Source organism: Opisthorchis viverrini (assembly GCF_000715545.1).
Source record: "Opisthorchis viverrini unplaced genomic scaffold opera_v5_172, whole genome shotgun sequence".
Lineage (NCBI taxonomy): Eukaryota > Metazoa > Platyhelminthes > Trematoda > Opisthorchiida > Opisthorchiidae > Opisthorchis > Opisthorchis viverrini.
The window spans coordinates 969422-996050 of record NW_008751831.1 but is presented as its reverse complement, the minus strand read 5'-3'; positions in this window follow the sequence as shown (position 1 = coordinate 996050).

Here is a 26629-nt window from a genome sequence, read left to right as displayed (position 1 = left end):
ATGGGTGTATATATTTAGTGGCGTAGAACAAGCGGGTCTCCACGAATTCTACCTATTTCAGGTAAAGTTTACACTGATAGAAGCGGGTAACAGCTAGTTAAGCCCAGCTACAACGTGCGGACATGGGAGTGTGCTTGCTCCTACCTACAATCCTCAGTCGATGTACAGAGCGAGTTTACGCACTGAGCTCATGGTTTGTAATAAGCCTGAAATTTTAATAAAAACAACTTGGTTAAGGCAAATTTGAGCTGAAAGCCCATGCGAAATCGCGCAGTTCTGCATTAAAACTATTGAGGTTTGTAAGGGGTGGGTAAACTGATAGCGAATATCCCTTGAAAGATTTGCTCAAGTGTGGTTAAAAGCAGACCCATTGCAAGGCTTTAGTTCTTCAGATCCAGCGGCGAGAATTCAATCGTTTTGTAAACAGCATTAAAAGCCGCTGTGGATAACCCCATCATAAACCCTGCCAACTGGGCGACTTATACACTGATCTGCGTAACAGTTTGTTTTTGACGGAAAATTCACCTACCTGGTGAGCTCTAAGAAGAGTGAAACCGGCCGTGGGTGAATAATTTCCATCAATATTATGAGTAGTGCTTTGCTTCAGTTATATTTACTATTTTTGGCGAACAATTAATCAGTCCGTTCAGAAACAACCTGTACGCAGAAATCAGCAGATTCACGAACACCGCCTCTTGTCATCATTGACATTACTTATTCCACTAAAAGATGAATAAACTGTGCCGAAGTTGACCATAAATTTCCTAATAAGAAAGGGTTTTAGTGAATTTGTTAACGATATTTGATTTTGTTTTCTGTACTAGTGTTTTGTTTATACTTGTCTCGGCAGTTTTTGTCTGGTTAAGTGGATTTATCTGGACTAATAAGACTAACAACTGGCACCTCTCGAAAGTTGTGTTATTCAAATGGCGAGGTTGATGTTGAACAGGTGCAATGCCAAAGTAGATGTGCACGTCTATTTTCATTTTCCCTAAAAAGGCATACACCTCTAAACTGCGAGCACACATGTTTCTCAATTTTGCTGCCCTAACTCGTTCCATTGTTCGATTTCGTTATTGGTAACAGGTTCCCTTTGGCACCGGTATGCCACATCGGGTGTCATCGTAATTTCTCAAGGCAATACGTCTGCCTGTAAACACGTGGATCGATTCTGGCACCAGCCGTCACCTTGGGATCTTTCCTAATACATCTCGACCTCGTAAGATACCCCGTTTTAAGTCCCCTAAAGTGAGGGGAGTACGGAATAAAATAAACTCTGTGATCGGTAAAGCTTACCTATAACTAAAAGAATGAATGCAAATTGGCAGGCCTAATTAATTAATGATCGAATCGAATAGGCAAACACTTTAGAATCTTGGTAATTGATCTCAAAAGCTGAACTCAGTGATATCTGCGGAATCCACTTTTACACACCTTTTATGGCTGAATACTCTAGAACACCCAGTTGTTTTCACTTGCAAACTAAACAGGTCCATTGCACCACCATCTGGCCTAGCTGTCCATTGTCTGCCCGACCTTGCAAGTCATGTTCTCTGTTTGTTTCAGCGCATTAGCGTGTAAACAAGTCAGTTCTTCCGATGACCAGATGCGATCGCCATGTTTGTCGCCAGGTCGCCTGTAACCAAGCTGGTTTGGTGGTTAAGGCTGGGAATCGACAGGTGCTCGTTGTGGTCAGCAAGCATGTCTCATTCAGCCAATTTTGAAGGAGAGCCATTTTCTTCAGATTAATTTGATGAGACTAAACTGGAAGCCAAGGATGAAGTTGATCTCAATCATAAGGCTCGTGCTTCTAAACCAAATAACTGTTCAAATCTGAGAATACCTCATGCTCACGTCTTCCATATGACTGCCAGTGGACCTTGTTGTGTCCATGAAGGATACTGACAGTTTCGTCGTGTTGTATTTGAGACAAATATTTCAATCCCAAATACAGTCAGGAGACCTATCAGGAGTTGATGACTCATTTTACATGCGATGTATAGACCTAAATTAACGGAACTGTGGTTTGCCTCAGAACGAGAAATAAGAAAGTAAATAGTGAAAGTCATCTTCCCAGGCTTCGAGAAACGTTGAGTTACGTATACAACAAGGATTGGGTATGCCCTTTTGACATCCGGGGATCATAATTTGAGTGAGTGCGGAAACATGAACAGTCATAATAACTATTCCTGTTATCATATTTCCTTATCTCGGCAATTTCCAACTTGCATCTGTTGACAGCTGTGCTTCTCCAGCAAACCACCCTTTTGGACTCGACACAAAACTGAGAAAGCGGCATTCTTACCCTGATCTGGTACATAATTTGACCCATGTGTATGGCCGGATCCTCGCTGCCATGGCTTGTGATTCTAACGTGAAAATTTGTCATTGTGCTGCTTCAGCAATCCCCACTGCCTTGAAATTTGAAGCAAATGTCAGCTTCATAAGACTAGCACATATATTTAATAAATTGCAGTGTTTTAAAGTACGTCAAAAGTGTGCTTCAATGTGACCATTCGATGAAATTTCAAAGCTGTTCACCCTGTATGCCTAGGACTACCCACATTGTTTTGAAACAGTAGCTGATGGTTTTTAATGTGGAATTTTCTTTCCCAATCAACTCACTGGACAGCATTCATTCATTCAATAAGTGGTCAGGTATTCTGCTAACCTGGAGGCAAAAAGCATTGCCTGAATTGAGCGTACTTATATAACTGTCTTTCGTTGGTTGTTTCCTCCCGTAAAAGTTCCAACTTATAACACCTGCTAAAATAACTCCATGTTTAAGTGTGGCATAGTCACGCCGACAAACACGTTGTGGTCCTGGTTTAGCATCGTTGTGAGCTGCCCCGACTTGTTTGCGCGGTTTAGCCAGGAAGGTTTTATTAAGTATAAGAGTGGTCTCAAACGTGTATACATTATCTTATTCCCATTCGGTGTCACGCATATCAGCTCTTTCCCGGTTTTTCCCGAGCCTTGTAGTCCAGGGAAAGACGTACATTACAAGTCCTTGGAATTTTACGACAGTGAATATGTAAGATCAGATCACGAGTAGTTCCACCCAGTTCGAAAGGTCTCGCACTATTCAGCGTCAGTAATATCTGTTGATATGCAATTATGAAGCTGCATGCTGTGATTTATAGAACCTAAAGCGCTCGCTACACAAAAGAGAATTTTCCTGTTAAATTATTTTGACGTCGCTGTTTTTGGGTTTTCCGATACGAAACTTTGAGTCACGTGTATGTTTGACGTTCCCAAATACCAAAAAGAAGGGTTGGGTTTGAATACCTAAGGTACTAAGTACACAAATGTAAGCAAAACTAGACCACGAGCGTGGCGTCAACGTGTCCAAGTCTGTCAATGACAGGCACAGTGTAGTGTCAAGGTCCACTTACCAAACAACGGCTGGCGGAATGTCGGCTCTGTGGTGTGGGTTTCGGTCGTCTCTTCCGAGGGCAGTCTCGTAACTCTGAGTGGCGGTGCAGAACATGACATGACAGAGCAAGTCATGGCAGGCTCAGCAAACTGGACACGAACACGGGTAAGTGAGTATGTCAGCTGCACACATTTACATAAACAAACAAACACACAAATGCTATGGCAGTTTCAGGTGGGAGGGAAGTGTGAATGGCGGGTGCAGGTTAGCAAAACGATTGGAGATCAAAATACGTGAACGGAGTAAGTAAATGAATGGGGGAGTTACTATGAGGTCAAAGTATATTCAATAGTCGTGTACTGTGAAACGTGTTGAGTATACTTTAGTTTATGTTCGCTTCCCTCACGGGAAGTCAGTTCCCTCCATGGGCTTCTCTTGTTCCCAAGCTCGGTTAGCCATTTCGAATTGACCGCAGCGGTCGCCACCGAGTCAATCTTAGATACTGCAGCTAACGACAACGGGGTGAGGAGGGGGAAGAACGAATATGTTTGAAAGAAGTGAAACGCCAGGAACGGTCTATTTCCGCTTACCCACTTCGTCGAGACTGCTGATGTGGCATGAGATTATCCGTAAGGATGCTTTTCATAGCTATACATTTATAAAAAACACTTTCGTCCACTTTTGCGTCTGCTGTAATTTCATCCCTTTAAAAATTTTTCAGACTTGTTTTACCTAAAATGTTTATTACCCTCTTTCTGCTTTGCTTTCCTTCCGTTTACTGAGTGCAGTTTGAAAGCGGTCACTTGCTGAGGATTTAACTTGTAGCCTAGGTTTGAATAGCTTAATGGACTGTCATTGTTCACCAGTTTAGTGACCTTTGTGTGTATTGGGACACCAAAGGAACACAAAGTATTGTCATTGTGGTGTGGTTTGACAAGATAATAGCTCCGTACCGCTCAATAAGTTATTCACTCCACAGTTCCCAAGCTGGTGATATGTCCCACATAGAAACGCGAGTATCCGTGCGATTAAGGCCTGTCTTCTCCTCTAACGTAGGACTAATTGACTGACTGTGTGCAACATGTCATGGAGCTAAAACTGAGTGATAAAAGAGGTGGGCAGTGTGTTGTCACGGGAAACTAGTGAACATTGTACAAGACAAAAATAGCCCTAATATATCAACCAGGACCAAGGGAGAAGCTTAAACCTACCACAACTTGTGAGGACTTCTCTCGTGATAACCGTGTACGGAACAACAGAAAATGTTTGCTGTCACATGTTAGGTAGTAACACTGCCTTGTTCACGATAATTTTGCATGAAAATCCAGTGTTTCCACCAGTATGCTGTAGTCATGTTTTCTTATGGCCGATTCCTCCGTAAAATCAAGGGTGGGACTATGAAATCGGCTGATTAGCACACGAAAAACTAAAGCGTCAACAAGTAGAGTTATTCTGTCTTCATATGGTTTTATTCAATGGTCACCGAACAAAACGTTTATTCGATGCTCTATGACGTGTGCACGCTTTGCCAGCTTCAAAGTCATCCTCATATATTTCATAATAAACGGGAACCACAAGTAAGATCACAAATAAAAACCCTGCGCAGGTGATAATTGACTATAGCAGGAATGTACATCATCAGCCAGTCTGTATAAATTACTTATCTAGTAGTTACATNTCAATGGTCACCGAACAAAACGTTCATTCGATGCTCTATGACGTGTGCACGCTTTGCCAGCTTCAAAGTCATCCTCATATATTTCATAATAAACGGGAACCACAAGTAAAATCACAAATAAAAACCCTGCGCAGGTGATAATTGCCTATAGCAGGAATGTACATCATCAGCCAGTCTGTATAAATTACTTATCTAGTAGTTACATCAATTTCAAATGCCAGATTTCCTGCTAACCGGCTAACTGATTAAAATCTGGCGTAAGTGCAATCTTCGAGCAATCAACAGTCCAGTACTTGAACAAGACCCTAGAGATGCTAGCCCTCTCCTGAACATAAATTCAAATTCTTCTTCGTTACTACACCGCATGGGCTGAAGTTTTGTTGGTTCCGGACGAAGCAGTTTAAGTCATGGAGAAAGTGGATGATGAGGTGATTATTAGTGGGGACAGTTTTCCGACCGATCTACCGGTCTTGCGCTGCCTTAACTGTCTAGCACCATTAGAACTTAGATGTCTACTAATTGAATGCCGCAATGCAATGGCTGCAATGCATGCCACCACCTTTCGTCGACAATCATTAAAAGTCGGCAAACCGCGTCTCGACACACACAGCTAGTAAGACTGTAGCCGCCAAAGTATACAATCTAACCGATCTCACAGAAAATGGTTGAGCTGTGTCCTCCTGAAATCACCTGATGCATCTCAAAATTGCGGATCTAACATTTCAAGTAAATTCGGGCCCGGTTCCGAAGACATCAGTGTTCCATCCTTGAAAGTATCTGTGCTTCTACGTTGGGCGAAACTATGTGTAGTCTATCCATAAGGGACAAATTTAAATCACATGGTTTTATAAAGACAAGGATTTTCATAGGCTGATTTAGCCTTCTTAATTCGGGAACCAATAGAAGCTACCCTCAGTCCGCTGGTTTAGACACAACTGCTTAAGTAGAAGTGCTCACCTACTATATGGATTTACCGCTATCCAAGCTAGAGATTTGAGTTTTGTTCCCGTATTCCTATCAGAAGCACATAAGTGTTCAGCAGTAGGAGCTCACCCCAACTTATGCAGTATGAATAAAATGCTCCCAGCCATTGGGGGTCTAATCCAAAAAGGCAGTATGGTCAAAGTACCCTGTGAGTAGGTGCTATGAAAACCCTTTGAGTACGAAAGTTCCAGAATCAGGTAGAGAAGCTTCAGGGTGCGTGACTATAAGACGGTAACTGATGGTGGAAAACGATGACATTGTTTCGACGAGGCGAACTTGAGTGATACCTTAGTGCAGAGGCACAGACGACCGCAGTGAGTCGACAATGCCTTTGTGATTCGGAAGGGTCACGTTCGTTTGTAAGAAATTCATCCGGTTCCTGACGCAACGAAACGAAACACCCGGTGGGGAAATATAATGCTCAGTAATCCAGTCCAGTAAAACTTTTTCAGTGCCGGGAATCATGAGTACTTCCTTTTCATTTACTACTGGAGTCATCTGATTCTGCCCACATGAAGAGTTCGGTATGAACAAAATGTTTTTTTTTGAGTAATTCAAAATGACTAACAAAGAAGCCGTTGCTTGAGAATAGTAGGCAATGTGAGCAGATTTTGGTATTTTTAATGAAGATTTTGTGCTGTATACAGCCCATCTATTTTGAAAATTCGAGAAACACTACAAAACCGATTCACCTCTATTCGAAATCATCGGCAATGCGCATCTCACGAAAGTGTTCAAACTAATGACTGCGAAACTCGTGAGATGCGTACTGCTGATGATTCCTCATAAGGATGAAAAATGTGTACAGCGCTTCTAAGCTTTTCATCATAGATGGGCTTCAAATGTGGGTCAAAGTTTTCATGTCTAAAATCGGCTGGTAGAGAAGCTCACATGTATAAAAAGCAGAGTTGACGCATAAGTTAGTGACGGCTGTTGAACATCTTGATGCAAATCTAAAATCAGTGTCTTGCTGCATAAGCTAGATGCAAACTACTTCAGCGGATCAGTGTTTAGTATCTTAGCGATCGGTAGCTACCGAAAAAAAGGGGGGGAGTAAAACGTGGCCAGATAATAAACACTGAAGTTTCTTAATCTCATTCTAACCTACGTATAAGGATGTGTTAGCTAGGAGTAAATTCGACCTCTGCTCCAGTCTCACTTGGAGTATCCATGCGTGCAACCTCATACACACAGGAGGACACAAGAGATAACAGGTCGTTAATTTCGTCAGACAGTTGGCTGATGGATTCATAAAGGATCACGCTATATGACCCTCACACAGCTGACAGCTGTGCACTGAGTCCCCTCTGTGGAGGGAAAAGCTGTCATCGAGACTGCGATGTCTCAGCAACAGGGATAAGAAAGCAATCGCCTGTCGTTCCTTCCCTCAGCAGAAGGTTGTTAGGGTCAGGTTAATGAAGTCTGATTAACCGGATAACCACGAGAACCATAGCTCTGGTTTTTGTACTTAGAAATGAAGGCCTATGGTTGCTGTGGCAACCACTAATATATCTAGGGCAGAGCAGTAGACTAGCTACGTGGTAACGGATCCGCCCGCTTTTTTAAAGCCTTAACTTTAATAAACACATTGGTTATTTGCATTTGACTTCAGTTGATTATCGGGCAACTGACTGTTTTCCGTTTGCAAGGGATCAGAACTGGAAGTGTCATAAAACTGATATCATGTCTTTCTGAAGCGAATTTGTCCGTTTTTATTGTCAACAACATACCTAACCCTCAAAGTGCATTCAATGGGCTCCTGTGTCTGCGGCGTAGCTGGACTTTCGAAGTCATCTATCCAAAACACTAGGGTCAGTCAGGTTAATGAAATCATAAACGTCCGGGCATGAATGAGTTCACAGGTCTTGACTGAAAACGAGAAATTGTACTTTGTTTTCCTAGATAGTGATGAAGGTTCAAGTATGAACCAACAACCACAAATTCAGCTTTTTTCGATTTTTCATCAATTTTGTTTCCCACTTTAGTGCTCAGTTGTACGCAAGTGGAGCCATAAGCTCAACGGAAAATAACCGTTAACAAGAGGTAACCGAGTGTCAGCTGGATCCGTTCATCTTCGCATGGTTACGTTGCACAAAACAGTCCCATACCTCATTTTGACGATATTAAAGATCTCTAATTAGTTCGAGATATACACTCATTGGCAAATCAATTTGGTTTTCACGAGAGACTCAAGTTAATCTCGTGTTTGTGATCTTCGTCCCCCAAAGTGTATTAATATTTGCTGATCAGCTCGGAAAGAAAACTTGTATGAAAGTCTGATGACTAACAGCACATCGGATACCTTCAGATCGAAATCAGGCACGTGAATTCAGAAGTAAGACTGTGGCCTTGGAAGATTCACATATCCCCAAATACGTGTTTAAATACCGTTAATGAATGAGACTGCCGATAGTTTGGAAAAACGTTGGAGACAACATTCGGACCACCAGTCGACCGCACACTAAGTGGTGGAAATGGCAGTTCGTAAGAGTTATGTAAAAGTGCGACTGCTTGTTCAAGTTAGGGATACAATGGAATAAGAAGATAAACCCTCAGGTGACAGTCAGCAGCAACTACCAGCATTACGGCACCAAACGGGCCTCAGTGTGGATTAACGTGGAAAGACGCTGTGGCATCCGTTGGGAGAGGCTGCGTTTCATATTCCCTTTCGTCATATGACAAGCAGCGGAGTTGAGGCGGTTTCAGACCCCCCAAAAACCGATGTCCCAGAAGTCTAGCTCGAGTAAGCTGATGTAGGCATATCCACAATTAGACAACTAGAAAACCAGTCAAGAATATATCTTGTATTGTATAACCATAGGAGGTTAAGAACACTCATAAGCTTTTCCCGGTGCTTTTGTCTCCGAAACAATAAGTTTGTTATATCACATACGAGGGTCAGTAAGTGGTCAGCGGTTCCGTCCACACACTTCAGATTCACTCCATTGGGCCAACATAATTCGCTAACATATTTCAGTGTAGCAATTTTATTTGGAAGCATGGGTGAGCAGATGCTAGTCTCTGACCTCACTCGTACTGCCAAAAAGCGAGCTAATTAGTCGCTTCAGTGTTACGACATCATAGACATTCTCTCATCCTGTGTGCCTCGAGGTCAATCTCGCACGAATTCCGCCACCTGAGCTCTTGGTAGCTAGATTATGGAAGTACACCAGGCTTGACACTTGTTGCTGTATCCGGCCATACTTTGGCCAGACAGCAGGATTTGGGTGAGGTCTGTTTCGGTCCACACATGATAATTGGACAAACGCGCTATCGAACGACGACAAAAATGGAAGGACAGCAGACTGTACGCGCTTTGAAGAGCACCTTACACTAACTGTTCTGTACTTCTGCAGCAGTACTCAGAAGCGAAACCTCAGTTCCGGTAAAACGTACCAGATGCTATTTCCATCAACAGCTTATCAGCAGCAGAGTCCCCAGGAATTATGAACATATGGCAAACCGAACGAACGAATTTTTGTTCTTCAAAGTTATTCAGCGAGGAAAATGCTTCGATGAATAGGAGATACCGGTCTTGTTCTAAGGCTGCTTTTGTGACGTCCATGTCGAGTCGGCATGAACGGATGTTAATAGCCCTTATCTAGAACGGTCAACAATGTCTACTTGCGCTCAACTCAACAAAATGACGCAACCTGCTCACGAAGCGACTTGTTTACACAGATGAGACAATACATGTTTGAGGAAGCGTTTCTTTGTTGAACAACGTCTGAATTCTGCTCAACAGTAGGGTTGACTATGGACAAACATTGCATTTGGTTCGTGTTCAGCGGAACGCCCGTGCAGTTCAGTTTGAGGTAAACAATAACACCACCATCCAAAATTGACATTCTGTGGCTGCATGTAACAGTTTACCGCTCAATTCTAGCGAGTGATGGGCATTGCTTCGATTAGAGCTGTGATAAAACCTCATGACTGGTGATTAACATGTCAGAACAATATGACATGTAAACTGATCTAATCTTCAATACATACGGTGTTAGAAGGGAAAATTGCATGACAGACCAACCTGACTTTTTGAAGAAACCTGGAACTCGTATTAACGTATCGGTCTTCATGAATTATCCAGTGAATTAGGGGAAGATAGGAGTTTTATTGGTAACTGTCCAGCTTAAGTTTGAGCTACCCTCCTAATTGAAGCATGATATAAATGTATGGAATTGAAAATGCAACCTAGTTTCCTTCGAGTCAAAATAGCCAACCAGGTAGAAATCTGCTGTTTCCCCGAAAAATGGTCATTCGGTTCACCTGAGCTAACCAGAGCTCCGGGTCCTCAAAATAAATGCATAACCTTACCCAAGATTTTAGTTCTCAGTTAGTTTTCAGTAAATCCTGTTGAAGGGCTCCGTTGTACTTTGAATTTTGAGCTGAATAAACTGTCCCTCGAAGAAGTATTCGCTTCGTTCCCTTGTTTGGTCCGCAACGAATCAAGCATTTTTGCACATACGACACTTACTGTCCGACTGCGCCGTGCCCTCGTACAGTCAAGAAATAGTTATGATCGGTTAATATGGACAAACTTGAAACTTCCACCCTGATATGATGTTGTAGGTGAAAACAACTTTCGCACAATTATTAGGGCACAAACGCGGAACAGCTCAAAAATAACCCTCAAGAACACAGAATGGAGAGTGAGTAGTGCTTTTAGAAGCCAGTCGAAATGGAGGCAGCAGATGAGAGGAACAAGCAAACTTGTTAACGATCCAGAAGAAGCACGCATGAAATATGGGCGGCTGTACTACTCTAGTCTTGACTAGTTGAAACGGTGGTGTAAACAGCCACTGAGCAACCGAGTTATTTGTCATCCATCACATTACTATTTGTAACGAAGCTCGAAGGAATACTCTTCGAAGATTTTGGCGTGAAAGAACCAAACTGAAAAGGACATAGAAACAGGTATGTTTACAAGCCTGTGGACAGTTCAAGTTAAAGACGCCAAAAACTGGCACAAGTAAACTAGGACAACCTTGGAAATTTGCCGAGTTAATTCGCGTTTCCGTAAAACCTGATGATTGTGATAAAATGTCCGCAGTCGGAAAGCAGTGCACATTCAAGTATTTAAGACGATTAATCTGCAAGGAATTCGACGCATCGACGCAAATTGGTTATTGTGCTTGATGTTAGTCATGGTTCTACCTTGTTTACTTGGTTGTATTTCCAGGAAGCGAAATCACACACTTGTTTTTTTAATATCTAAGCTAGTAAAAAATGCGGTGTCATTCAGAAAAGAGGCCCACCCTAGAATGATAAATAGGTTCACGTGGGGGGAACTTCAGCTCTCTGGTACATAGTTGAAACGGTTTTCTTCATCACGCAGTTGGTAAGATGAGGAAGACTATGTATCAACTGCACATGGTTTGTTCTAAAGTAGAGTATTAGGAAACAGAAGTTTCTGATCTCCTCTGACAGTGGAGGCTGTTGTAGGAGGGATTTTACGGTGAAAGTCTTTGTAAAAGCTCCAGGATGGTGAACTTCCGTCTGAAAGGGTTTCCTCTATACAATGTACACAAATTCGAGATATACTTATAATGTACGCTAAAGAGTTTTATTTCTGGTGGCTTGTTTAATACCTAAAAACAAGCAGCATGTAATGAAAAAGGGTCAATGATTCTTTTCACTCGTGTAAAAAATGGAATTTTCGGCAATAGTTTAGAAGATAACTTAATGTCGCTGAGTGTTCGGTAGAGCTACGATGGCCACCGAAATAGACGTTAAAATAGTAGCAGTGTTCTGAGTTCCGTTCTGGAAAATCTACCTCTAGAATTCGCGCACTGCTTTCGCACCGTCAGTAGAACCTGAGACACCGCTTGAAGCTAAACTCCTGAAAGTGACTGTGGGTAGGCTGAGGTGACCGCTGGGGCTAAGAATACTGGGATAACAAACTAGTTCCCGGACTTGCTGCACCCATAAGCTTACTTTATACAGTGGGTATGATGGTGCAGGCATTCCAGTTTACGGATGGTTGGTTTCAGATGGTTCAGATGGTTGAATCTCTGATTCCATGGAGGTAGAGGTGCTGGTCTGAGGAAAGAAAGACCTCGTTGAGTTTAACAATAATTATGAAGAAAACACTTTATTTGCCGAATACTCAAGTGAATCTCTGCTTTTATATTTGATATGGGTTATATGGGGTTTGATATGTGCCGCACAGCGTTTGCTTCATGTTTTAGTAGACATTTACTACGGCTCAAAACGCTGGTGAATCAAACAGTGTGCGTTCGGAGAGGCAATTAACAAAAGTTTAGTCATCCTCAATCCGTTAAACATACTCTAGGGGATATGGTGATATTATGGATACTGTGTGGGATACAACAGAATTAAAAGTTGAGCTACCAATATTTCGATATATTGCCAGTGATATAATCTGCATTCTGCAATCAGACTATGTATGGCAAAGCCGACTGATTACTTTTGATGGTGAGGCAAACAGTTTAAGGGATTTCGGATGATTTCGATTCTTTGTTGCTACGACAACTTTCCAGTTCACAGAACATCTTCCAGATCAACTTACCATTGACAGTAGTAAATTTGCCGGTAATTGAGGATGGTGCATTTGGTGTACACTACATGAAATCCGTGTGTGAAGAAGATAGGTGAAAAAAGTCCATTTAATGCACCGGTAACATGAGAATTCAATCTCCGGGTCAGCATTACTGTTTTTCTAGATTTCCAGAAATCAGAGCAAGTCAGTTAATCTCAGGTCCCAGCCTCGCATTTGAATGTTCACCAATCCGTTACGAGTGGACTAAATTCAGGTCATCCGGCTGTTTTGGTGGAATTGAGCCGGAACGTCTATCGCAAAGTTAGATGTCATCATATTTCTCGTAAAAACTTTTCCGCATTTGGTTTCGGGTTCTTAGACCTGATTAGAGAGCCAGTTCTCCACTGGTTTTTTTGAGAGCAAGCAAACATGCAAAAAATTGGAACCAATCCCAACCTTTCAGTATACATTGCAATGGGTTCTGAAAAAGCACGAAGCAGAGATAAACAAAGTGAAATAAGTGACGAACGCGTGAAATTATAAGCGCTAAGCTTCGAGAGGCTGGTAACACTCTCTACGCCTCGAATTTTGTGGGAGAAAATCAATCTACTGTTTTATTTATTTAGGCCAAGTGTATGCACGAACAGATTTGAGAGCTGGTGAATGTCGGTTGGTAACGAATGACGATAAACATAACCTACTTACATTTATTTTACGCACTGTTTAATCTGGTCAAAATGTACACATCATACACTGCGTGACCAACCCTTCCGAATTATATTATTTTTTAGTATTTCGGAAAAATCGATCACGTTAAAAGCTTAAAGATTCTGATGATTTTAAATTACGTGTTTCAGTGTTAGATAGCATCAGTTCCATGTTTAAAACATGTCTCCTGGACTTTTATGTTTGCATTTTTGTCGCACGTTTTATAGTACTAAGATTGCCCGTATATCGCTCAAGCTAACTTGGATGTCACAATTATAGGTTAAGAAGGAGGAAAAGAGACTAACTTATGTGCTCAGGTGAATCCATCTTTGTATGTTAGTTACTCAAACCTAAGAACCTTACTGTCTATGATTAGATCCAGTTTATCCCACCCTTCATTATGCTCATGCCAGATAGTCTTGAGTAGAACTAATCAAATTTTAAAACAGATCTGACGTGCTCGTTCGTAGTAGGGGTCTCACCAATTTATTGAGAATAAACACGTAAATAGGTCCACCAGCCATGCTAAAATATGTTTGGGACAAACAAGCTGTCATAACTGCTTGTATCAAACAATCACCATCATGACACTAGCGAACACTCAACAAAAGCACTTTGGGTAGATGTGGGTGATTAAAGTTCCAAGAGTTTCAAATGGACTGTACGTAAACTCCACGAGTCTACACAAGGACCCGGGCATTTTATTTGATCCTCTTGGATTGTCAAAAACAGTTTCTTGTAGTGAACAAAAGCCCCGCTCATTATTCCTTTTCAATGCGAACGAACCTTTCAGACTAATCTGTTTTAAAACGTAATTTATTTCTGTCTTAATGAGCATCCAAGAATCCTAGTCAGTATCAGTAAAACGTTATGAAATTTCTAGCTCATTTTGCCTCATGACAAAATAACTTAGGCGTATTCGTTGTAGTCCCAGTGAGACCTTTGTAAAAGCTAATTCCTTTACTAAACCTTGTAGTTCCTAGACAAAGGCAAAATGATACAGCAGATCCGAAAGTATGGTTTAAACAAACAATTTCTTTCGATGAAGTCCTCGGAAACTTGGAAACTTCTTGCGGACTTTCTCAATTTTCAGATCCAACATCAAATCAACCCAAACGAACAATTCTGGTTTACTTCTGGGTAAACTACACCACCTGCTGAAAAACGGATTACTGTCTGAGTTTCGCATCTAAAAGTCGAATAACGCTGATGACTTTCAGCACGAATAGAGGACATATTAGCGTGAAAATTTCACGAACACTTCTAGGAAGCATTGGCAAAAATATCTGAATTAGACGGATAATCGAATAAACTTGGACTATACGGTTACCGAAAACCTTTGCCGGATCTCGACCGCGTTCGTCCTTCTTAGGTCTCGTCAGGTAGACACTATACCCGAATTTCCGGTAACCCTACGCAGTAGTTGATTACCAAATATTAAGCAACTGGTGAAGTACATTAATTAACACGAGGTTAACGCCTATCTGATGACTGTCAAAGAAGGGTTTGCAACAAATATGTTAGGGGGGGCCTTTCGTCAGTAAAATATTCTTCAATATCACCAACTTAATTTGCATATGAACACATTTCTCCGAGAAAAAAACCGCCCAGTTTTCTTAAAGCAAAACCACGGACGAACAGATGTCAGCATCATCACAGGACCATAATTTTAAATATGGACTGAGCACATCATAGTCAAAGAGGAAGTAGGCACATATCACATATTAATACAAGAATCGCGTTCTGAATACTTATCAGAAGACTTTTGAATAACAGACGATAAACAGGTGGTACTCGTGGAATTTTGGTTCGGATCTAGAGAACAAATAAAGGCGAAAGCTGAATTATAAGATTTAGATTTGATTTAATGAAGAAATAACTGAGATTTGAGATGAAGTTTTATCCCAGTTGTTTCTCATTCAACCTTACTAAACTGATGTCAAACCAAGAATCATCCGCTAGTTTGCCTTTTTAGGAGGCTGCAGTCTTCATGGTGGATTTCAGCCAGAAGCATTTTGTTTCATCTCGTAAAGCTCTTCTCGCCGAATTTCCGAACAGGCAAGTGACTCTCCATCTCACCAACAAGAAAGTTTTTACGCAAACTTCCCTGCTTGGAAATAGAATAAAAGGAACGAAGAGGCGACAATTCGTGGATGATTTGGACACTCATGGCTTCCATAAACGACGGGAGTTGTACATCTTAACGCATCACTATTTCAAAGGATGAACTATACGGGTTTCAGCTCCCAATGATAAGTCAACTGTGGTCTCACTGTGTGCACAGTGTCAAAATTTCGCAACCGCTTATTATCAGTTTCCATGGGAATCCGCTGCTTTGCTTGTGCTTCCTAAACGTTTGCGGTGGTGCTCTGGCGAATAAGTGGCAATATTGTGTCACCGCATTTATAAAGCACATTTGGATGCAATGTTTCAAACGCACAGTTCAGCTCAGCCCTCTTCTTTGAGCAAGCACCTTTCGCAAACTCCTTCGCGCTACACCAAATCATGTTATCTTTGAAGATGAGGTTGCAGGCGGAGCTCACCCACAGCATCATCCTCTCAGTGCGTGCTTTCATGTGGAGAGAGATTGCAAACGTGACAATGACGCGCTGATTCGTGCTAAAAGCATGAAGATTGATGCAGGTTACACGTGCGCTGACTCGGAACACCCACGTCTACCCCTACTTCAAGAGACGTCAAAACTGCGAATCTACTTTCACCCGGTGAACATAAAACTGCACACCACTCATTAAATTAGCTGATAAGGCTGATCCTTTACGGTCGGTGCGGGTCAAGTGGAGATCAACTTTCAAGGGAAGCATGTTGGCCAGCCTTCGAGTAAATTCATTCGGTGCCCCATCTTACTTCAGCATTTAGTCACGTCTATCCAGGAAAAGAACACAGGAGACTGTCACCTGGTCATTTTTCTTTTAGTAGTGATTATTGACGAATTTAGGTCGATTTTTTATGGGATTTCATGTTCTTTCCGACTAGCTTACATTTTTCGTGAAAGATGGAAGGCTGTGCAAAGTCCGGCTCCATGCATATTTTGACCGAACAAACAATTTTTGAAAACTTAACTCTGTTCAAGAAAAGCGTAGTTTTATAACTGAAGTAGGAAAAGAACATTCAGAAAATAGTCATGCCAGGGAAAGTTGCTCTATTGGTTATATAATGCCATCCAGTATTTAATAGGAATATTAAGAATTTAGTCCTCGGGTTATGCTGAGTGATTGTCAGTGGCTTTGATTCCCTGGAGGTGTTTTGACAAACGCCACCGCAGACGTCCACGAGATTGTGCAGTTAGACAAACGGCATGACGATTAGGCTGTCAGTAGGGTCTTATTCCGACAACATACCTAGTTGACTGTCGAGGCCACCAGAGTCCACAGCTGACCAAATCAGTGTTACCCAGAAAATCCACTTCGATTATGCCATTCACCACAGCTGTAATTTGTACTATGTCACATAATTCATATTTGAACCAGTGAAGTCTTCAAAGGTCTTTTTTGTTCCCAACATGATAATACATCCATCTTCACTCCCCTTATTTTATGGCTTACATGATGGAACTCATTCAGAAAGTCAACATATGCTTATGTTCACGACGTTTTCTTTTCGTAGCTTTTGTGGATATAATTACAGAGGACATTTGGCCCAAGACCATTTGGCGAGACAAAGATCAGAAATACAATTAGTCAATCTATTGCATCATTAAGCAATCAAAAAGAAAAACTTGAATATACTATACCCAGAGTACATTATACTTTTATCATTTTCGACGAAAATTTAATATTGTGGCTTCTGAAAGACTGATGGTTTTAAAAGACCGTGCGAACATCTATACGCTTTCTTAGGTAGGAGGTTCAGCTGAATGGTTTGCAGTTGTTCTTTCCATAAACTTGTTGCATCGATGGACAATTCGTTTGTTTCACTGCATAGCAATTTATATCAGGAAGAATAATCAGAGCTGAATTGTACGAGTCATCCAGTGATGGCTGTGAAGTGGCTGTGCTCCAGTTCATAGCTCCGCCAAATCCTGCTGCAGTGCGCCAGATGTGGAGATTTGGGGATTCGGGATTTTCGTATTCATTTCATTCATTCTGTATAGCTTCCTCTTTCCGAAGGTGTGTGGTTTTATTCCCCATAGCCAGTAAACTGTGGGGCTGAGCTCGACCGGTCCACATCTGCCTCAGTCTTCAACATCCTTGGTCTGATGAAACATTTGTTTTGGTGTGAAAAAGTTATCATCCAAAGAGAAGAGAAATCCCGATAGAACAACTTACTCAATGTTTCTGAAAACTCTTCGACAACATAAAATCGTCTTCGCTTTTCTTGGAGTTCTTTAGAGAAGCGAAGTTCTTGAGTCTTCATTAACTGTAACCAAATCGTACTTATCCGCAAAGTATACTCGTTTGCAATTTACGCTGTTAGTAACAAGAAACAACGGAATCCCGGCTAACCATCCCGATTAAGAATGTATATTACCAGTTGTGAGCAATGTGATGTTCAAGCAGGATATACGTTTGTGGTCTGATGACCCCAACAAGTACGAAACCGATTGCAATTCATCAAAGAGTGTTTTCGCCACGAATATCTCGAATACTTCGATAGATAATTGAGCATCCACTGGACCGACGGCATTGAAGACGCCATAACAAAAAACCTTCCAAACTCAGACAAACTATGTCTATTTTATGTTCCCAGTAGCACACAGTCAGAAACAAAACCACGCATTTAGTTCTCGGGATGAAACTGTGTAGGTGCGATAGCTTCAATCACATTTATGCAGGCGCTGATATCCAAGTGTAGATTTTTACCACTTGTTTAATCAACCCGTACCAATGTAAGGAAGGAAAAAACAAAAGCGGGCGACTCTGTTTTAGTTAACCACAGTTCTAGGCTTTCGCTCGTTGTCGAACGTTTATGAATAGCCGGGAGGACGCGGGTTCGAAACCCACTGGGAGGTGTGCACTACTGATAATTCCCGATAAGGCTGAAGCAGCTGTACAATGCTTCTCAACTTCACATCACAGATCTCGAGTGGAAATTCCGGAACAGTCAGCTGAACCTCATTGTGTGCAGAGTTTGGCCCGATGAATTTCATCTCTGTTCAGGCGCTCCACAAACATGACTAACAGCAACAATGGACCTTGACCAAGATCATTCAAACGGTTTACTAATAGCTGGGCTATGCTTCTTTGCATTTGTCGTTTGCGGACACCGTAGTCTTTGGATACGGCCATGCAGTTACAAGTTGGTGTAGATGATAGCAGCTAGCATCCAATTTTTCAAGCAAAGCGAAATAAAGTACACAAGCTGTGTATAGTTTGATAAGTGTTTAATGACAATACTGAACTAAAATCGTGGTCATTCCTGGAGCTAAATTCCTAAACAGGTGCTTTACCTGAAACAGGAGTGAGTGCTACAGCATTTTGAAGATAATTACCAGTAAAATTATGTGCAACGTTTGCCAGTACATGAAAGCAAGTTTTGAACTGTTCTGTTTTTTGGGGGGTGGAGTGCAAAACCATCGCACAACAATCACCAACAGTCTACGAGTGACCAGCTGATCACTGTACATACAGCGTCGTTCAGTTTTAGCATCTGTTGAGTTGACCGAAATGCAGTTGCTGGGTCTAAATTGTTTGTTTTCAGTACAGGAAATTTTACACAAACGCGTGAATGAAGTGTTTCATAAATTTTACTGGTTCTTGTTAGACCGTCAGGGACACCTGGCTGAAGGATTTCCAGGTGGTGAATGAGTGCAGGCTGATTCAAGGCACACGGTGAACGGTGGCATTGCCCTGAGAACTGGATACAAATGTTCTGTGTTATGCCGGAAGTGCGTAGTGCAGTGACAGACTCAAGGGTTGATGACACACAAAACGAGTTATGCCGGTTCCTTTGGGGGTGCATCAGGCTCTGGGACTGTTTCTCAGCCTACAGTTGACCACTAAAATATGGGTTAAAAGAAGCCTCGTTTACGCCTACAAATCTGAACTTCGGGTAGACACCAGTGAACTTGGGACAATAGGTATTTCAAGTAAGGTCTCTTTTTTCCTTCTAACCCTTATTGACATTACCACTACTATTATTATTGTCATCAGCCGCAGCGGTATCAATCCAAACATGCTAAGCCAACTACAGTGATTCCACTTTGAAATGAAGGCGAATATGTTAGTACCCGGAGAAGCATTGCACATATAATAACTTGTCGCCTAGGAGAAGAAAGTTGCTAGTTGCATGCGTGTTTTATCACTGGAGAAAAATAGAGTGCAGGCTGTTGTCACTTGAAGAAGTAAAGAAACGGTACTTGGAGCATGGCCAGGTTATTTCCGCTGGTAGCCCTAAGGTATAGTGCTTACTACTTCCTCCAGATATTTGAATGACCTGCTCTTCATAGTCATGGGATATTTATTGCACGAAAATTATTGTCTCTGTGTGCCTACGCAATCCGGAGTGCAAACGAAATAGCAAGCGTGCGGAAAAAAAGGCCTAATTAAAGTCAACTCATGTATCCGTAAATGACCATTCTCTTGCATCGGTAGGCAGCTGCAACGTGAGTTCACTGGGTCGAGCCCAGACTTGTTCATTGGTAACGTGGTTACGCCATGACAGGTTGTGTTGAGAATACGGGTTAAAAAGGGATGGTAGTCAGTGTAGGGCCCGTTCGAAGTTAACCGTGATTGAGCGCATACTCAGCCTGGCCAGCGGAATTTGTTTCTTCGTGACAGAGTCAGACAATTTAAACGTTTCGACCCTCCACATGAACGATCTTCGTACGAAGTATCCTTCTCGGTTTCATGACTGGATCTGTCGTACATACGTTGTCCAGTTCAGTACCACTTTCAAACCTAGAAAGCTGGATTTTTAGGGCAACAAACGATTTACCATAAATAGGCAGTACGAAAGAACAGTAGTAGTACCTAGTCAGCTAATCCACATATGTGTGTACACTTTAAGAGATTTTCTCACGGGATTCTGGGACCAAAACAGTCCTGAATGGGATGATTTATTGTGAGTTAGCAAGAACAAGGAAGAGTGTTTGCTTGCGATGTTAAGCCTCAAATATGTTACGTTAAACTTCAAATTTAAAACTCCAAGGAGGCGCAGATGATGTGTTCCATGAGAAGACCGTTGCCGTTAGCATCTGATTAAATGTATGAGTACAGAATGGGGGCTTCACGGTTGTACTGGAGGACATCAATAGTCAAACCCGAAAATGAGTGGATTTTACTGGAGAGTGATGAATTACGGCTGCTGTGCATAACAGCTACGTTCGAGGCCACATTTGACTTCTGATGTTCATAAGTATTTTCTAGTTGTGGCTGTCTCACTTGTAAAACTGAAGCTTTAGCAGGGCAGCATTTGTTATGAGATTTCCTGGAGACGTAGCGTTGCTGATCTATTCAAGGTCAGTATGTTTCAGGGTCAGATGCCTTGTTTTCCTTCGATCAGTGAGGCGAACAGTCCATGTCCCAAAATGAAACTCTAAAGGCGACATGACTGTATGTCACGGGCCACGATTCAGTTGAAATCCTGGGGTAAGATGCCAGAGTGAAGCATGTTCAGCATGCCTAAAATGTTCCAGAATGTACAACCATACCTGCACCTCCACTAGACTTTGTCTGCTTATGGAAATACGTGATTCTAGTCATTTGTACGCCTTTGTCTGCTAACCGGAGAGGCTTTTCGCACAGTGCACCTTATATTCACCGTTGCGCGGTAGCAAAGGTGACATTCAAATGGTTAGAATGAGAATCGTTTTCAAAGCGATATAAATATTCATGTCAGTCCTCATGGAGCTGTGTCTCTCGATAGTATCTCTTCTGGGCAGACACTTTCGATGCATTCAAAATAGTATCCATTTGAATTCCATATTCTAAAACACCTACTCTTCATCTCAGACAACACATTGGTTGTCAATGCTTATTTTGGACAAAGGAGTATCTCTATGCACATGGATCCAATAGGTATTCATCGATGAAAACCCTAGATAGCACACTACCGGGGCTCTGTTTGGAGCTCGTCACCTAGAATTAGTCCACAAATTTTCACAAACTTTACTTTCTACTCAAACAATAAGTTGTAACTAAGTAGATCTGCGCGTTCAGTGCCTAATGGGGGATCAACTGCACACAGCCGCATCTCTAGTTTATAACAGTCTTCCAGAAAGCACCATACAAAATCCGTCTCATGTTGCAGCTAGAACGATACTGGAGATATCTGAGTGTTTTACAACAATGTTTACATTACTGACGAAAGCGCAGGATCACTCGAAGGACCTCCGAGGAGGATGCAACCACTAGTGAACCTTCAAGAACTTCCAGCAACTTTTTTTATGAGTTTTTGTGTCAAGTCTTTCTGTGTTTGCAACTGAAGAAATTGCGAGGAATGCGAACATCGTGCGCCCTATGATGAATATTTTGCAGTTAGTTGTCTTGTGCTAAATACCTTGTACAATTCCAGAATCCTGGTGTTAATTCAGACTCAAGGCTCTTCGGATAATATTCATAATTTGCATGCCCCTTTTCATTACTTCAGATCCCACTGCCTAACCTAATTTGCTCGAAAATAACACAAACAGTGGATAGACCAATAACACAAAATTAGTATGCAAGAAGTACTGTATATGAGGACTTCAGGAAATCTTCTGAAATGCTTCGTTGGGATCGGTCTCCTTGGTTGGTTTTGGAAGGGATTGCATGTTACCAAGATTCCAATGAAATGTTTACCTCTCGCTCGTCACCTATCTAACGCTATCATTCCTCGACTGGGTCCAAAGCTGCGTGCTTATAACTGAAAATTTCCGAACAGAAATAATGCTCCTGAAAAAATGATGGCATGAAAAGTTATGAGTCTTTTCGCCTGAGTAATCGTGGTTGTACAAAACTAAAATTAAACTAACCAAGGGTAAAAGTTAAATGAGGCGTAATAAACTTCCCGCATGATGGATATAAAAATGCTGGTAGCTTTGATTTCCAAACATGGCTTTTCGGCACTGATTATGATTTCCCTGTGTTAGGATTCGAAAGAATCATTGTAACTGACTGGATTTCCGGGACAATAATCTAGATAGACTGTTTTCTATCCTGAAATTGTTAAGTATTTTGTGAACCTATGCTTACTTTTTCTAAAAGTCTCCTCGTTCCAACAACGATAATAGAAATGGAACCCCGATGACTGCATTTCGACACACGAAGATTGGAAATCCTTGTATGGGACGTGGGTATCCGGATGACAGTTGGACTGCTTGCATGATAGCACACCGCTTCTGGAAAAATGTCATGTTATTAACACGTGAAACCTACGTTGGTTTGCTCTTTGTATATTCCAATGTCACCGGGTGTGTTGCAGCTGAAATGAACAACGGTAAGTCTCTCAACAACCGCCCAAGCAAACCCAGGTGGTTTACTGACTATTTAGCTGGTACAAATCATTAGTCATTCAGTTTGAGGAAGAAAACAAACGTATTAGCAGTGTAAAAAACAGTCTTCTTCCACGTTAGTCAAGACGGTCGGCTTCATTGTGCAAAACAGGAAACTAAGCCTTAATGATCAAAGGAGCAGGATTCAGGGGGCGAGGAAGTGCTTGATGGAGAATAATACGAGACGATCAAAATTTGTGATTAAGTTGTTCCAAAAATCGAAGTCAAGTTAATCACTAGCCCCAGCTGTGGTCGATGTTTGTCACTAGGCCGGTGATACGCCTATTCAGTCAATTGTCGACATTGTTCTCCCATGATTAAGCTCTGTGGTGGGTATTCAGTGGAAAGCATGTCAACACGAGTCAGTGTTTGTTTACAGACAAGCTGGGGACTGGATTTATCACAACTGTACTGTGTACACATCGTTTCGCGAGCACAGGCCCGACAGCCTAGTCAGCGTAGTCTGTTGGGTGCACTTTTGACATTCTCAGGGCCTGGCTTGTTACTGAGGCAAATGAGGGTGTCAAAACGCCCAGTCGGTGTTGGGACAATTTCGGACAGGCGATAGACGGGAATGTGCATCATATTTTCGGCAAGACACGCATTCAATATGCTCATACTCATGAGCAGCCATGAAAGCAATTAAAACAACTGTGGAAAAGAGGGAAATTAGTAGTAATTGACAAGTTATCCAAAGACAAAAAAATTGGATGCTAGTTGAAACTACAAATCAACACTGGCTACTGTTGTTAGGGGAACAAACTGAGCAAAAGTCCAAGTATCCGAACACTTTCATGTTAACACACCTGCTACCTTTATGGGATGCCACGATGAACTTCTGTCCAAGGCTTGACGCCGCTGTGAATTGCACTCATTAGGAAGGCAAGGCAACCAAAGGAGGCTTTAGTTGTTGGTATGACACTCAATTTTTTGCAAGCCCTTCAAGACATGGTGAGTTTACAATGTCACTGAATAAACTCGTGGATTGGATGTTACGGTTGTGTATGATTTTGTTTGGGAAGACACTAAACATTCAAACCCCCTAACTGTTTATATGACAGTTTCATTACTTTCTGACCGTTTCATCCTTGAACTGATCTATTACAATGGCCACCTGTCGTCCACCTGATCCATTTGATGAATTGTGAAATGTTTTTTCTAGGGTGCATGGTACGTGAGTCGTCAGGCTATTTCGAACAGAATACTTTCAGCCCGGGTTGTGTAGGTGCCGCTCGCTGAGCTGAGCATTCACGTTGCGGTAATCTAAGTGAGCTTGTCAGTACGTTTTTGTGAAGCGAAGAAAAGTGACGCAGTGTAATGCGACGCCACTGTGGTCAGTCTGGCATGCACGGCATACACATATTAGACTGAGGATAACGTCTTGGACTAAAAGATCATTGTTTTATAGAAGGCCGGCTAAAGTTCTACACTGCCAGCCAAACTCCTCGAGGCAATACGCTTTGTGAATGATCTTATTAGGACCCATCTAAAAGTACGCTATACTAAAGACTGAAATTGTTGAAAGAATTAGAAAAACAAAGCATACTGAATATCTTCTTTTCAGGCCATAAATTACCCAGAATAGATAACGCATGTCTACATTATAGGCCTTTATTTGTTTAGCTTGCTAATCTCCAGGGAGGTGAACTCAAACCACTGAACAGGTGATGCACTATGACGAAGCCGAAATGCCTTATGGAGGCTTCGAAACAATCAATTCCTTCTCAGGCTTTGTTGTCGAAAGATTTGTTTCTCTTACTGATCGTCACCTGTAATATGAAGCGTCCTGTGTACCAATGTCTTCACAAGACAGAGTAAACTTATATTTCCTAACAGTATTTGAACCTTTGGGGTTAGCCTGAACCTGATTTCTAGGCACCTAGCTACAGCCTGTTAAGCGTATAGTTGATAAACCTATGAAACTGATGGTCAGAATCAAAGCCAATGAGGATAATCATGGACTCCTTGGTTTGGAATGTGTTTACTTCCAGGGAAGCATACATCAATACCACCAATGGGAATTCGCACGGACTGTCTAGGAGGCACAAGGTTTCGTTATGGTTACTGGGATCGTTTGTCTGAATTCATGCGATGGCCAAGTTGACCGTTTTCCATGATGTGATGGTACGAATGTCATAAGATGGTGCATGCTCAAAATCTATGTTCAACGAGTGTGATATGCATAACAAGCGTTTTAAAAACGGGCCTAGAATAATATCTTTGCTTTCCACAGTGATACCCAACAAGCACTTATTTACAGTCTCATCACGTTAGGTTAAACTGACATTATTGCATACTCGTACAAGTGCCACAAGTCTCAGAAAACGTTCATCCTTCATACTGCAACATTTTGGTTTTCAAGTTATTTATCATTATTGAAATATTTAACTATAGCTGATCCATCTGCTTTGTGGATTGGTTGCACCCAGACAACACAACAAATCAGTGGAAATATGACGCGTTATTGATACTACTTTCTCTGCCTTTATGTCATTCTGTGAATAATTTACTACTCTGTTTTCAAAGAATGTGTGGTATGGTTTTCATGGCATATAACATGACGTTTTATTCGCCTACATGCATATGAGAAAACCAGCATCCAACGATTATCCGTATTGTTCATTGGAATCACTTCAGGATGTACAAAAGAATCGTTTCTTCAAAATTTCCTTAAATTTTGAACAGTTTACAATAGTCATTCTTAGGATCAGGTACCATAGTGGTCCTGTATTAATACGTCATTGATGAGGAACACAGCCATCCGTCGCCCACATTTGACGATCTTCTGGCGGCAAGTTATTGGAAAAGCTCTTCACATCTCAGTTCCTTCCCTATTCCGTGTGATTTCAGTTGCCATGGTGGTGGGGATGATTCCTTTCTGATGTTGACACCATGTGGTTTGTCAACTTGCGTCACTCTGATGTCTCGGTTTCATTACCTAGTTCAGAATCTTCACGCCACCTGCCACCGTCACCATCTCGATTCTCGTCAGCTTTCGAGATCTCTTCTGATGTCGAGTCAAGATAGCTTCCCGCTGACGAACAACAAGTAATTACCCCCTAATGACCGCTGCGTTTCCATGTCATATGGGGCCAAATGAGTCAGGCTATATTTAGTCTCTCAGTGTTTTGTAACCAAGCGTCGCAGGACACGACTCCAGTCCGGCAGATGGCCGGTTTGAGTTCACTGTTCCGAGCGTCTTGAGCGAAAGCAATTATATCACTGGAGTATATGAGCCAAACAATGGGCAGAGACAACGACTTTCGGTTATGACGACTATTCAGATCTATTCTGTACAAAGACTGCGGGACAGATCTAACGGACTTAAAAGTAGCTCATAGATTATAAACTAAGCAACTGCGTCATATCCAAGGTTATCCATACAGCTGAAGGACACATTAGGGCAGTTTTTACCGTTCAGTAAATAAAACAAAGGAATAGAGGATAATCTTGTAGCAAATCTCCTTCAACACTGAATAGGTTAAAGGATTTAATTTGGGATCCGTATTCAAGTACTCTGCGTTATCAACAACAGTGCGTTGCTTGTTGATCATCTGGCTTAAAATAAGCCTCTTTTCTCAATTATCTGGATAGAGTTCTGGACAGATTATGAAGTTATTGTTTGGGGAGAATTTGGTAAATAATCGGTGGGTTTATAGCCGGGCAACGGTACATTTTCAATACAACAGTGTAAAACCTTTTTGTCAAAAAAGAAACGTGGCCTAGCAATAAATCCGCCGATCGGTTACCCAAACCCTCTGAAACGAAGCATCTTTTTTCACAATTATATTCTAACACAAGATATAGTAAGCAATACTTTCATCCATATGGTCACGTGAAAGTGCATGCATAGAGTATAACTGGAAAGTTTCCATGAGGTTTCTAAAAGCCAGATAGGTCTTACTTATTTGGAAAATGTTTGGGACCGATTGGGTAGTCATCGTTTCAGAGAGA